Source organism: Panicum virgatum, chromosome 4K (genome assembly GCF_016808335.1).
Source record: "Panicum virgatum strain AP13 chromosome 4K, P.virgatum_v5, whole genome shotgun sequence".
In the NCBI taxonomy this organism is placed as follows: domain Eukaryota; kingdom Viridiplantae; phylum Streptophyta; class Magnoliopsida; order Poales; family Poaceae; genus Panicum; species Panicum virgatum.
The window spans coordinates 4,944,997-4,959,641 of NC_053139.1; the positions used below are offsets into that span (position 1 = coordinate 4,944,997).

The 14,645-nt window shown below is 45.3% G+C and overlaps 1 pseudogene; it reads left to right on the forward strand.

Annotated features, from left to right (window-relative positions):
• Positions 1 to 1,456: 1,456 nt before the first annotated feature.
• Positions 1,457 to 8,683, forward strand: LOC120702696 (annotated as a pseudogene).
• The last annotated feature ends 5,962 nt before the right edge of the window (positions 8,684 to 14,645 follow it).

Genomic DNA, 14,645 nt, shown 5'->3' on the forward strand with positions numbered 1-14,645 from the left:
AATAAGGGGAAAAGAGAATGGGTATTTAATGTGCACTGAAAGTGGGCAGAAAATTATGACGTGACACATTATTGTGTATTTATTGTAGCAAAATCTTCTGTTGCAGCAGTAAATATCATGAGAATTTTACTCCGGTCTGTTGAACACTATTCACCACCCTGTGTGTAGAATAGACTATATATATATATTCTTCTCATGATGAACCATGCTTTAATTTTCGACAATATGATGAATATAACGAGTAACAAATCATGGCTCATATAAATACGGAAAGAGCAATATGAACAGTTTATATAAACTAGGCAATTATACATGTGCGTTGCTATGGATAATGTTGGTGTAAGTATCGGATACGTATTAGTACCCGTGTGTTAAATTGTAAAGTTCATTGCATAATAGTATTGGAGATAATAAAACTACAAAGTTCAATAATTCGAATGATCATGTCTTTATACGAGTATAAGATCATAAAAAAATAAAATAATAGTATGCACTATGTTGAACCAAATGAGATAAAAATTTCGGTCTAGTATCCATTGCCATCTCTTTCTTTATTTTTTTAGGAGGATCCATTGCCATCTCTTAATTTAATCATTAGAATTGGTTTCTTTAATACGAATCAGATATTATGAGACACTAAAAAAAACTTTTAACCATTGGAAAACCAACGTCCTTTCAGGCCGTGTTTAGTTTCCCATTTTTAGAATTTTGAAAGGGATTTTTTTCATATTTGAAGTACTAAATATAGACTAATCGCAAAACTAATTACAAAACTCGTCAGTAAACTACGAGACAAATCTAATGAGTCTAATTAATTCATCATTAGAGTATGTTTACTGTAGCAATTTAGTGTATAATCACGGCCTAATTAGGTTCATTAGATTCGTCTTGCGATTTACAGTCTATTTGTGTAATGCAATCTTTTTTTCCGACTACATTTAATACATCATGCAAGCGATTTATAAATTTTTTGAAATTTTAAAGTTTGAAACTAAACACGCCCTTAGTTCATGGGCTTGATCCTTGAAGCGTTGCTCGTTTGATTTGGGCCACCTGTCCACCAAAAATCAACAGAGCCTCAAACTTTTTTTTTGGAGAGGAAACAGGGCCTCAAGTTGGAGTTATTAACCTGCATCTGCCATCGGATAACAAACTGCCCGCATCCCATACCCTCCCAACTCCCGGCCGTTGCATCCTAAAAAAAACTCCCGGGCGTTGCATTCGGATCCCCGTCCCCCAACCAGGGTTAACCATTTCGTTTTTCGATGAAATCCCGATGTTTAGCGGAAATGAAATTTCGTTCCGAAATTTCGGTGGATTTTGGACGAAATTTGTTGAATTTTGAAATAAAATATATCGAAAAATACCGAAATTTCGGATCCCGGTAACTAGCGGAAACGAAAAAAAAAACCGAAATTTCGGCGAAATTCCGCCGAAAAGTTAAACCCTGCCCCCAACGCGACGCACGCCGCCTCTAGCCTCCGCCCGCGCTAGGGTTTGGCTCTCAGACGGTTTGGACGGCCCCCACCGCCACCCCTCTGTTCTCATCTCCTTCGCTCACGCAGACGCCGGGCCGCCGGATTCTCTTTGGCCTCAACGTCGGATCGCCTACTGCCTGGCGCCGGGATTCCGCCGCCACGACACCGACCGACGCCCACAGGCCGGGGTAACCTCTCTTCCTCTTATCTTCCTCTTACCTGGTACCTCAAAGCCGCACGGTTTCGGAGAAGGCAAGTCAGGAACCTGTGAAGATTTTGGTTAAGAGGGAAGTTTGCTCGGGGAATGGCCCTTTATTAATGGTGGAAGACCCACGGATCCATCCCTGTCCAGTTGGCTCACGGCACCGCAGGCATGTTTGCCTGTCATTCTACTACTAGATAATCCCAATGGGAGGTTTCATTTTTGTGTTTCCAATAGTTAGTGCCACATAAACACCAACACATTCAATTGATGGATGAAATAGTCCACATAATGCATTGTTTCATTTTGATGCTTCATAGGCAACACATGCAAGAGACAGATGTTGGAAACAGCGCATACATGGTTTCATCTCATCTAGATGAAACTCATTTCACCTCTCTGATCATTAATCTATTGCCACATCATCTAAAATGCTGATATGACACCCTTCTTAATGCGCATGAAACTTTGTCTGCAGTGGGCCAGTACTTTTGTACTAGATTTATTACCTAATGCCATTGCTAATATACACTACAGCGAATTGTTTTGAAGTTCCTTTGCAAAAAAATAATGACAAAATTCCTTCTGCAGATCACATTGACTGGGTTTGGGTGTGTATTGCCAAATCAATATAATGGTGGGGTCGGCAGAAGATTGGACGTTTGGATGGGAGCCGTGGACAGCACCAGCATTGGAGGACCTGCTTCCAGAGCTCTCCGGTGAGGAGCAGGTACGGTTGCAGAGCTATCTGCGGGAGCACGGGCGCATCCTGAAGTGGAAGAAGAAGAATTCTCCTACCACCATCCCTGCATTCAGAAAGGTAAACACCCCCCTCACCAAGGTTTAAAATTTCGGTGAAATTTCGCCGAAATTTCGGTATTTTTTTCGTTTTCGGTAGTTACCGGGAAGTGGAATTTCGGTAAATTTCGTTTCAAAATTCAAAAATTCAAAAAAAATTGTAAAAAATATGTAAAAAATATGATAAAAAACTAGGTGTTTTTCTGAGCAATTAGCACTTGAAATAATTGAAAAATAAGTTGATTTGGTTGGTTAAAATCACTAAATGGTTTCGGACCCGTTAACCAATAATAAACCCGTTAAGCGTTTTAACCTACCCAACTCACCTGGGTCCGCCCCGACGCAACTCGTCACTCTTCCAGTGCCTTCCTCGCTCTCCTCTCTTTTCCCCTTCATCCCTCCGCCCTTCCGCCGCCGCCAGCAGTAGATTTCGCCGCGTAGCACCGAAATTTCGGCGGAAAAACACCGGATTTCTGCCGGAATGTAGAGGATCCCGCTGCTGGGAAGGCGCGGCGGCATACTGCTGCATCCCGACCGGATTTCGCTGTCTTACCGGCGAAAAACCGCTACTTCTGTCCGGATTTCGGTGCTGGCTCCGGGAAAGAAAGGTATGAGAGGGTATTTTGCGATGGTGATGCTTGTTGATGTTGATCTAAGTTAGTTACTGCTGATATGTGATGAACTTCATGCTAGTTAGAGGAAATGGGGAAGCTAGGGTTAGAGGAAATGTTAGGATTTGTTAGTTGATTTGGCATGGAATGTATAGAAAAAATCATTCAAACATTTTGGATATGAGTTGTATTGAATATTAGTGATGAATTTAATAGCCGATTCATGAACTTACACCGTGCTAGTTTGTATGATGAAAAAGAGCACGAATTGTAGATACTATGTGATATTCATGAACTTACACCATGCTATTTTTCTGTAATTGTAGGATAATGCCAGACGTAGTGTGGGAGCATGGCCAAAAGGTCGGGGGTGGTTTCAAATGCAAGTATTGCAGGGAGGAGAAGCGTGGGGGAGGAGCAACACGGTTCAAAGAGCATTTGGCACATAGGGGGAAAGATGTGAAGGACTGCCCTTCGGTTCCGACCGAAGTTAAACAATTCTTTAGTGAGCAGTTGGACAGGAACAAGGTTAGAGCAAAAGCAAGGGCCCGAGAAAGAGTGCTGAGGGACCAAGCAGCAAGGGGGCGGCACACTGACCTAGAGGAGGAGGGTGGCCAGGGGCACGACGAGGATGCAGAGCTACAGGCTGCCTTACACCAGTCTCGCCAAGAGTATGATTTTATGCAGCAAGCTGGGCCACGATACGAGAGGGGTGGCGGATCTGGAGCTGCTTCTGGATCTATAAGTGGTGGTGTTGGAGGCAGTGGTGGACCACAACCTTCGATGTTCAGAAGGAGTCAGTCACAAGTCCCCGAGAGGGTTAGGGACTACCACCTAGGTTTGAGCAGTGCTCCACGACAGCAAAGGATTGATACCGGCCCATGGACTGTCAAGGGGAGGACATCAAGAGAGCTTCTAGGGAGGGCATGTGCGAAGGCGTGCCATGCTGTCGGTATTCCCGGCCGGAAAGTCGATGACCCATACTTTAAAGCTGCGATCGTGGAGACCCAGAAACAAGGTAACAATGTATATTTTGAGCTACATTACATATCCTTCATTGTGATCTTAATGCTTTCTCTTCTATGACCGCAGGTGTTGGAATCAAAATACCATCAGGGAGGGAGATAGATGGAAAATATTTGGATGAGAATGTGAAGGAGATAGAGAAAGAGATAGAGAAGTGGAAGAACGAGTGGGATGAATGTGGAGTCACGATCATGTGTGATTCGTGGACGGGGCCTATGCGTAATTCGGTCATTAATTTCTTGGTGTATAGCGGTGGCACCATGTATTTCTTGAAGTCCATCAATGCGTCCGACAAAATACAGGACCATCAATACTTGTTGAAGGTAAGTCCATGTATCGATGCATTGTTCTCACCTTGGCATAAAATATAGTACCATACGCATATCACATTGGCAATGTTGTGCAGGAGATACGAGCAGTGGTCATGAAAGTGGAGCCTCACAATGTGGTTCAGCTTGTCACGGATAATGGTTCGAACTAAAAAAAGCCTGCAAAATTCTCTGTCACGAGTTCCCTACCATTGCATGGCAGCCTTGCCTTGCCCATACCATCAACCTTATGCTGAAGGACATAGGGAAGTGGCCGGAGCATGATGCTTGTATTCGAAGCGCGCAACGAATTTGCAGCTGGCTCTACAACTCCAACAGTTTACACAGCATGATGAGGGAAGCCATCGGTGGAGAGTTGGTCAAGTGGAATGCAACGTGCTACTAGAGGGGTCGATCCATATGACTATGATCCAGTTAGTAGTTTCATGGATCTTTCTTTGTACCGGCAGTCATCAGCAATTCAAGATTGGATGAAGCAATCAAGGTCCAATGGAGACCCAATATTTGATGAAGACTCAGACTTCACTGACACTCCATTGTCGAGCCAGATGTTCACTGACATAGGCTCTTCTCATGGTCACGATGAAGATGTGGAGACATGGGCCGAAGAAACAATTGGGGACACACATCTGGGAAAAAGGAAGACTAAGATTGGTCCCGAAATGAGAAAAGGAAAGAAATCACGCACTGAGGATGAATTAGGTAGTGACGATACCACACCTGAGCCTAGTGGTGGTGAGGACATTGGTGATGATGATGATGATGATGATGATGATGATGATGATGATTCCAGTAGCAGTGAAGGTGATGGCAATGATGGCAACGAAAGTGGTGGTTATCGTATATCTCCTAGTATAAGGTTCACTGGGGAGGAGGACTTCACCCATGCAACACAAGATACATATCATGGAGCACCTACTTCACAACGACAAACAACATCGACACGTCGACATGGTCGACAGGCCCCACTTGCATATGATGAAGATAGCTCCAACTCTGCCTCCAGTGGTCAGTACTACAACCCTTACAGTACTTCTCCCCCTGCAGGGGGCTTTCTGTGGCCACCACTAGGGGTGGTGAACCCGCCACTTCCGCAGGTAGTTGCAGCATTGCCTTATTTGGATTATCACGGCTACCTACCATATGGAGCTCCACAGTTGCAATATCACCCACCTACGTACGTGTATTTGCCACCAACAGACGAGCCGTATGAGGGACCACCGGGAGAGAGATTTGAGGACTGAAGAATGCAGGTACTTATCCTATCAACAGAACTTATCTATACGTTTTGCTTCCTCTACTTATTCAATTTATTTCACATAAATATTTAAATGCAGAGAATATGCTACAAGGATTATTCTGGACTATGCCTTTGCCTCTGTTGTATTTTTGGATTGTAATAATTCTAATGGACTTTGGATATATTGCGTTCTATGTGTGGACTTTGGACATGAGTTATGTGTAATAATTCTAATGGACTTTGGATGTATTATGTTGTATGTGTGGACTTTGGACATGAGTTATGTGTTAAATGGTGTATTTGTCATTGTTTTGTGGAGTTATATATATGTTATGCATTATAAACTGTCAATATACACATAATCAGGGGAAATTTTGCCAAAATTTTCAATTTTTCCATATATACACATCATTTTCTGTTAATTTGCATCATTTTACGGTGACAAAACCGAAATTTCGGTCAACAAAACCGAAATTTCGGCCGGAATGCAACGAAATTTCGTTTTTCAAATTCAAAATTACTTTTCGGTCGAAATTACCGAAATTTCGCGAAATTTCGCCCGAAATTCTGTTTCCGCCGGATGGCGGGATTCGGTGCAAAAACGAAAAGGAGAACCCTGCCCCTCACACACACATGCTGACGCGCACAGGAAAAAAAAACACCAAACACCCGCACACACAAACTAGCACAGGGGTCAGATACTTTCATGCACCATGTCCCTTGCTTTGAAACCAATAATGGCAGATCACCACTACTACTAGACCTAGAAGAAAGCAGTATTTAAAGATCTTGTGCTATGGTGTGTTAAGACTGCAATTAAGTTTAATTATGCATTATCCACTTGCATATAGCATAGGTAGATCTATTTACAGCCATTGTAAGGTTGCCTTTGAGAGTTGCAACCCAAACAAAGTGTTGTCCCGTCTTGATGAATTTGTGCCCCCTCAGCTTCAACTTCAAATGAAGAACTGCTGTCTCTTGAGTATGGGAATTTCATATTAACTCTGATTTTGTTTGCCCGTGTTGTAACAACTGCAGTTGAAGTGAGACTGATATCAGTCTCAGACATGCTTTATGCCTTGTCTTTTTCATGCACCAATTGAGAAAACCATAAGGAATAAAGTTGTAAAGTTCTATACATGATAATATTGCATCTGACTGGGTGAAAGCCAATTGCCCTTATGATTCTTGCACAACAACCACAAGCTTAATGTGACTAAAATGAAGCTCTTTTATTGTGTCTGGAGAATTGAGTTATGGAAAGGTGTGTGAGATTACCCATCAGCTCCAATTTTGTTCATGATATGGTTAAAGGTGGAGAAGTGTTTGCACCAACAATGGAGCAGAGTGGCTCTATACATGTATTTATGTGCGTACATTGAATGAACAACTAATCAATCAAATTTCCTAATTGCATTGGATGCAGTGAGCGTGACGCCTCCATCATCCATCATGCCCGCTACGCTCTCCACCATTACAATGTCAAACACCCAGTATGTCCAGTTCACTTCATTCGAGTAGTAATTCAATTAGTACTTATCAATTTTCTCACAATTTTTTCCTGCCCTGAGCTGCATGACATGATGTATATAATCGATCTCTGCCTGCAGGGTGAAGAGTTTGACGCTGTGAAGCCTCTGATGGCAGACAGTGTGCGTTTCAAGGGACAGATGTGGTTCCACGTCAACTTCTGGGCTCGCTTCCGCAAGAGCAAAAAGATCAAGCGCTTCTTTGCCGAGGTGCACTACAAGCCACCTGGCAGCAGCTCTGTCTGCTCAAACCTGCCATATCCTGTCCCAGGAGCTGAGAAGCCACCCAGCAGCAGCTCCGTCTTCTCAGATGTGTCATTTTCAGTCCCAAAAGCTGAGAAGCCATCCAGCAGCAGCTCCATCTTCTTGGACCTGCCATTATTTCCGGTCCCAATTCCCATTGTCGAAGCATGCACCATCATCAGTATGTATCTACGTGATTCTTTTTCTTTATTAGCTGGTCAGTATGATTCGATTGATGTTAACATGCATGCATGGTTGCAGAAGAGCCTCTTGGCAGGTACAGGAGGAGCTGCCCGTTCTGTCGTGGTCACTTGGACATTTTGCACCCCATCGGCGCGTTTAGTTTGTTTTGGTGAAAATTTTTGAGTGTCACGTCAATGTTTGATTAGATGTCGGAAGGGTTTTTCGAACACTAATTAAAAAACTAATTTCAGAACTCACTTGGAAACCGCGAGACGAATCTTTTGAAGCCTTTGACCGCATCATTCGCACATGTGGGTTACTGTAGCACTTATGGCTAATCATGCACTAATTAGTCTCAAAAGATTCGTCTCGTCGTGTACATCCAAACTGTGTAATTAGTTTTGTTATTTAATTACATTTAGTGCTTCATACATGTGTTTAAAGGGGAGGTGAAAATTTTTGGGTGAAAATTTTTGGGAACTAAACGGGGCCCATGGGTCGTAAGTTTGTTTGTGGAAACGACAAGGACAGGATAGAACAACGACTCCAGCCGTGCGGGTCTATAGGGCTTGATATGCCATTCACTTGCCGCCTGGGCCAGGCCTCTCCCAACAGTCAAGAAGAGGAAGTAGACAAGAGGGATTTTTGAACTTGTCCCTTGCACGCTCAAGGAGGAGGATAGAAGAGGGAATTCTGAACTGGCCCCTTAAATGCCCTTTCTTCACATTGTTGTGCCAATCAAGTCTTATGGTAGCAGAAATTCAATTGTGTTCATAGATCTTGAGCAAATGTCGTATGCGATCACTAGCTCATTACATTGTTGTGGCATCAAGTCTCGTGGTAGCAGAAATTCAATTTTGTTCATAGATCTTGAGCAAATGTCGTATGCGATCTCTAGCTCATTGTTACCTGAGGTTTATAGATATTTGTGCGTTTCATTTTCAGACCAGATACTCTGCGATTCTGTAATGCGATCATGTGCTTAACTAAAGATGCTTCCTGCTGGTAGATCCAGTGGGTATTGAATATAATTTTGTTTCATGACTTGCCATTTTTTTTTGTTATGGTTTCAGTCAATTTTTCTAGCCAATGAAATCATGCCAGATAGCAACTTTGGTAAACGCAAATTTGGGTGAAGGAAATAACAATTATCACTCGGATGTTAAAAAAAATACAGTACAGATAAAAAAATTGGCTGAAAAAAATGCAACAACTAGGAATGAAAATGGATTGAAACGGACAATATCCTTTTTATAATCTGCTTATCTTTTGTCTGATACTCAGATTTGGTGCGGAGTAGATATTGCCTGGATGCGGATTTTATCAGATAATCGAGATGGTACGAAGTTGGACAGGATGTGGACTTGGATAATGTGCATTTCTATATAGGATTTTTAGGTGCTTAATAATTTACAAAGTAAAGCTAGAAAGGAAGAATTAATATGAAATAAAATACTTATATTCATGGTCTATTAAAGCTAGCAACTAAACAACCACAAAAAAGCATACTTCACAAGTTTGAGACTTACATCTAAGAAGCTCAAGTGTAATATTACATTGTTGGCGCCTCGACAAATTGAACAAGTAACAAAAAACAAATTAATAAGCCAATCCTTAATGAATAATAGGTCCTGTTTGTTTTAGCTTCTGACCAATTTTGAAAGCTCAATTTTACAAAATCTAAAAGTCAGATGACTTATATATTTTTCAAAATCGAGACTTCAAAATCGGCCATAAGCTAAAACAAACTGGGTCATAGTATATAGTAGGAAAATCCTCTTATAATACTTGGATATTCCGCTTCCAATTATTGAACAAACCATTTTTGTTGGATTTTTGCAATGCAATATCTTATGCCTCATTCATGTGTAAATGAATTTGGATTATCTGTATCCACAATTCCACATGGATATCTAAACCATTCTCCATATTCTCAAAATTTGGATCGGATGCGGAAATTATCCACACCACTTTCACCCCTAGCAACAACCGTTAAAAAAAAAAGTAGAATTCGAGCTCATCAACAACCGGTTGCGTGTGAATAACAGAAAAACGCATCAACTTACTTTTAGAGTATCGTGTTTTCTTAGAGTTATTTTTTTCATGAAAATTTCTGAACCAAAAACATATATGCATGGGCAAGAAGAACATGTAACAATTAGATGACAAACCGTAAAGCATACATATACATTTTACACCCTGCCCCTTTCCAATATCAGTATTCGGTTTTCCAGTTGACAGCAGGGAAGGCACTTTCGTCTGCAGCACTGATTTGATCTGGCAGATCAGCAGTTCCAAACAAGTTCGCGAAGCGAGTTGGGAACGAGGAAGGAAGCGACTCCACCGTCCATGGCCCCACAAGCCAGTGGCAGCATGGCTGACTGGCCCCACCAGTCGGTTGCCAGGAGCCCCTGCGCCCGCGAGTCCACCGCCAGAGCCCCGCCGCCTCGAATTGCGTCGCCTCGGCGCCGAAACGTAACCGCCGCGCAACGACCACCTGCTCTGCTCTGCTCTGCTCGCTCCTCTCCCACCCTCCTCCGCATTGCAACAGCGCCGCCGCCGCTCCCACGCCACCGTCCGCCTCCGCCCCGGCAGCAGCAGCAGCAGCAGCAGCAGCAGCGAGCCGCCGGGCCGGCGATCGATGGAGCTCTTCCCCGACGGGGCGCACGTGCGGCTGTGGAGCCGCCTCCACGGCACGTACCTCCACGCCGACGAGGACGGGCGGGGCGTCACCACGAGCCCGCAGCGCGCGGCGCTGAGCGCGGCGTGGGGCGTGCACCGCCTCGCGCGCGGCGGCGCCGCCTACGTGCTCCTCCGCAGCGCCGCCTACGGCCGGTACCTCGCGCTCTGGGCCCGGCCCGCGCCCGCGCCCGCGCCGCAGGGCCACGGCGGCCACCCCGTCCTGCGCGCCTTCGACGACCCGGACCAGGACGACGTCCTCTGGGTGGCCGTCAGGGCGGCGGGGGACGAGGGTGACGACGTCCTCCTGCGCCACGGCAGGGACGACACGTCCTTCGTCGGCGTCGCCGGGGACAGCGACAACCTAGACACCCGGCGCGCGCATTGGGCGGTCGAGGTCATTCCCCCGAGGCGGAGGCCGCCATTCTTTCCAGCTCCAGTTCCGGTGAGCTCGCCGTCCCTCTCCTCTCAACTCCTGATCGCATTCATTTGGTCGGAGTAGGGTTCACGAAATCAATTGGGTCTTCCCAGTTTTTTTAGCCAATTTGCTGAATCTACTGAAACTTGATGATTGGATTCTTCAGGGAGCTAGAAATAGCAGCGTATGTTTGTGCTAGATTTTCCTCCTTTCTTACCGAAGCTGTTAGTTACTGAATTCTGCCTATTATGCTGTCTCTGTCTGCAACGTGAATTCAGATTTGTTCATTCAGTTACCGCAGCAGGACTGCAGGAGCGGAGATGGAGCTCCTCCCCGACCGGGCGCACTTGCGGCTGCGGAGCCCTGCGCACGGCACGTTCCTCCACGCCGACGAGGACGGGCGGGGCGTCTCCCTCACCTCGCGCCGCGAGTCCCCGAACACCGCGTGGCAGGTCCGCCGCCTGCAGCACGGCGACCGCGACTACTTCATCCTCCACGCCGCCGCCTACGGCAAGTACCTCGCGGTCTCCAACGACCCGGCCCCGCGCGGCTGCCGCGGCCGACGGGTCTTTCAGAGCATCCACAAGACCACAACACCCCAGGACAGGACGACGTCCTCTGGAAGGCCGTCGGCGTCGAGGACCACGCCGTCCGCCTGCGCCACGCGTCAAGCAAGTTCCTGCGGGCAAACGGAAGGTTCCGCGGGTGGAGCTCTTGCGTCTCCGCGGACGACGTGAACAACCAGAACACGATGCTGCTTTGGAAGGTGGTGGCCATCCCCCCAAGGCTGGCGCCGCCAAGGCTTCCGCCTCCAAATCCGGTGAGCTCGCCGTCCCCTCTCGTCGTCCCCTCCAAATCTGATCTGTTGCCTGGGAGAAGCGAGTGATTCTTGGTTTTTGTACTCTTTGTCCTTGGCATCTGATCTGTTCAACTTCATAGAGTAATTCTTGAACATGAGGGTTCTGCAACATTACCATTGGTGTTCTTTATGATCTAGCTGCAGGTTCTTTGTCAGACCACAATTAGGAATAGGATTCGTCAGTTATTTTTGAGGGGAAAGGGGTCGCAATTAGGATTCGTGAGTTGTTTTTGAGGGGAAAGGGATGGTTATCTGGTCTGAAGTCTGAATATCTTGTTCTCATCGCGACTTGTATTCAGTTTAATCAATTTCTTTTGGTCTCCATGGCAACAGTTTGGAGCGCAGGGGATGGAGCTCTTCCCCGACCGGTCGCACATCCGGCTTAAGAGCCACGTCGACGGATTGTTTCTCAGCGCTGAGGAGGACGGGTGGGGCGTTTCCCTTGCCGCGCGCCGCGCCTCCATCAACACGGCGTGGCAGGTCCACAGGGTCCAGCGCGACGGCAAGAGCTACGTCCTACTCCATAGCGCCGCCTACGGCCGGTACCTCGTGCTCTGGCCCCAGCCCGGGCGCCACCGCCTGACCCTAGGCGTCTACATGTCCTCGGGGCAGGAAGACGTCCTATGGGAGGCCATCCGGGCGGGGACAGACGGCATGGTTCGTTTGCGACATGGTCGCCATAAATTGTACCTCAACACAGGCGCCGATCAAGGAACCGGAAGAAGGTAGGAGCTGTGGACAGTCGAGCTCATTCCCCCCAAAACTGTGCCGCCAGTTCTTCCTCCTGCTTCACTGGTGAGCTCGCCTTCCCCCTCTCCATGGGACATTTGGTGTGTGCGAATTGCGACGATGAAGCTTCTTCTTTGGTTATTGAACACGACTGTTCCATCTTACTGAACAGACTCCAGCCGGGACGCTTGGCTTCACGAGGAGGGTGTTCTATGTGATGACGGACTACAATGGGGAATACAGCTCCAACTCCTTTAGGACTTTTGAGTTCAAAGGGAGGTCATGCTTTCAGTTGAGGGCCACACTGGCCAGTTTGCTCAATAAGGAGATTCACACCAACATTACTTTGTGCGTCTCGCCAGGCAGCAAGGGGCGCCTAACCCCACTTTTGGTCGACCTCCCCTGCAACAACGAGCCCATAGCGATCATTGTCCTCATTACTGGATCACCCGGTGAGAACTATGCAGTTTCTTCTGTATTTTGTTCAGTACTTGTTATCTGTTCCGATCCTCTTCTCATGAAAAGTGTTCGGTTGATCATATTGACGAGACCAGAGTAGATTACTAGCTTGAATACTGTGTACCATTGCTCATATGCATGTTTGGAATCTACTGCAAAAGATCGGTAAAATTGTTCCTGCAAGTGACATGCTCAATAGAATAACAAGTGCTGTACTGGTGACAACAGAAACTGTGACATGCTTACTGTGTGCTCTAGCTCTAGCTTAGGTGTTCGGAGACCTTCAGTAGCTTGGAATATGTTTATTTAGATAATGAGTTTTGAATATTGGTTGCTTCAGGTAGTATATTGTACTTGGATTTTTGGGTTCAACTTGTGATTAAGAAAATTCATATAGAAAGTGTTTACTGATTTATCACTTGTTAACCAATACTATGTTGATCTTGTACAGAATGACTCATTTTGAACTGCTGCATTGCAACAAAGTGCATACTACCTAGTGCCTAATTGTGCCATTGTTTTTCTTGTTCCCTTGTGAATTCAGCTGCTCTGGAGTTAGTGTACCCAGATGTTGATGCGTAGAGGAATATGACAGCAGACTTCTGACAACAACATCACAGTCCATCTCTTCCGAAATCGAATGTATCGTTGCTTTGGATACAAGGCGAAGAGAATTGGCTGTACTCTGATTGCTTCAGAAAACTCATGAACTCCTGGTTCTAGTAGTAGGCTGGATGCGTTTTGCTGATCAGAAGTGCTTGAACTGGCTCTTCTCAGTTTCAGAACTTACAATTTTGCCCAGTATCGTTGTTGTACTCACCACCTTCCTGTTTGGTGATGTTTCCTCTGCACCTTTGCTCCTAAACTGAAATCACAGTTCTACTTCTATTACCGTTTCTCCATATATTGTCAGGAAATCAGTGGGGCATGATGATGAAAAACTTCTAGTAGACAGATCACTACTAGAATCATAAGAATGGCCAACGGTTATTAAACCGTCGGCCATTAACTAGCACTGTCACCAAAACTAATAGCCGAGTGTGTACCGTCGGCAACTTCTGGTCGGGCACTCTTGGTCGGGCATTCCCCCTTTTGCCGAGGGGCAGTCAGTAACTCAATGGCTAACGGTAAGTTGCCGACTGTTGACAGTCGGCTATTAGTTGATCAAGATGCCGACCAGATAAGAGTTGCCAACGGGATTTCTTGTCACACACATTTTTCTTAACTGTTTATTTAACCTGTTGGGAAATGTATTACCAGTAGTACTTTAATGGCTGTTGGGGATTAAGCACTGTTGGGTACCCATATATATGAGAGTTTTTATCTATGCTTGGTTATCGCATAGCTGATTGTATCATGTGACTGTCAGGTTTCAGGTGTGCGACAATTTCATTACACCAACAAATATCTAAATACACTACTTTTTATCACCCCATATGCAAGCTAATTAGGCTTGCAGTTCTTTTAATACCCACTAGAAACTAAAAGCATGATAAGAAGACAATCTACACATCTTTAACAAAGACAATGCTGCTCATTCTTCCAAATTCAAACAAATAGTACAGAAGTATGTACTTATATGAGAGTGGCACATAATATCCCTCTAATATCCAAATGAAAATTTGTCACTAAGATAATATTGTTCACAACAAAAGGATAAATGGCCTACAATGCCATCCAACTCAAAACTACAGCTCCAGAAAAAGAAGACCAGTGACTGCCCTTAACTCATCACCAACGTTTATATTCTTCCTCAAAACTCATGTCTTCTTCATGCCAATTGTATTCTTCATCATCATAGCCATAATCCTTATCATCTTCTTATCGCTATAGTCTCTTTCACCAATGCTATGCTGTCAAAA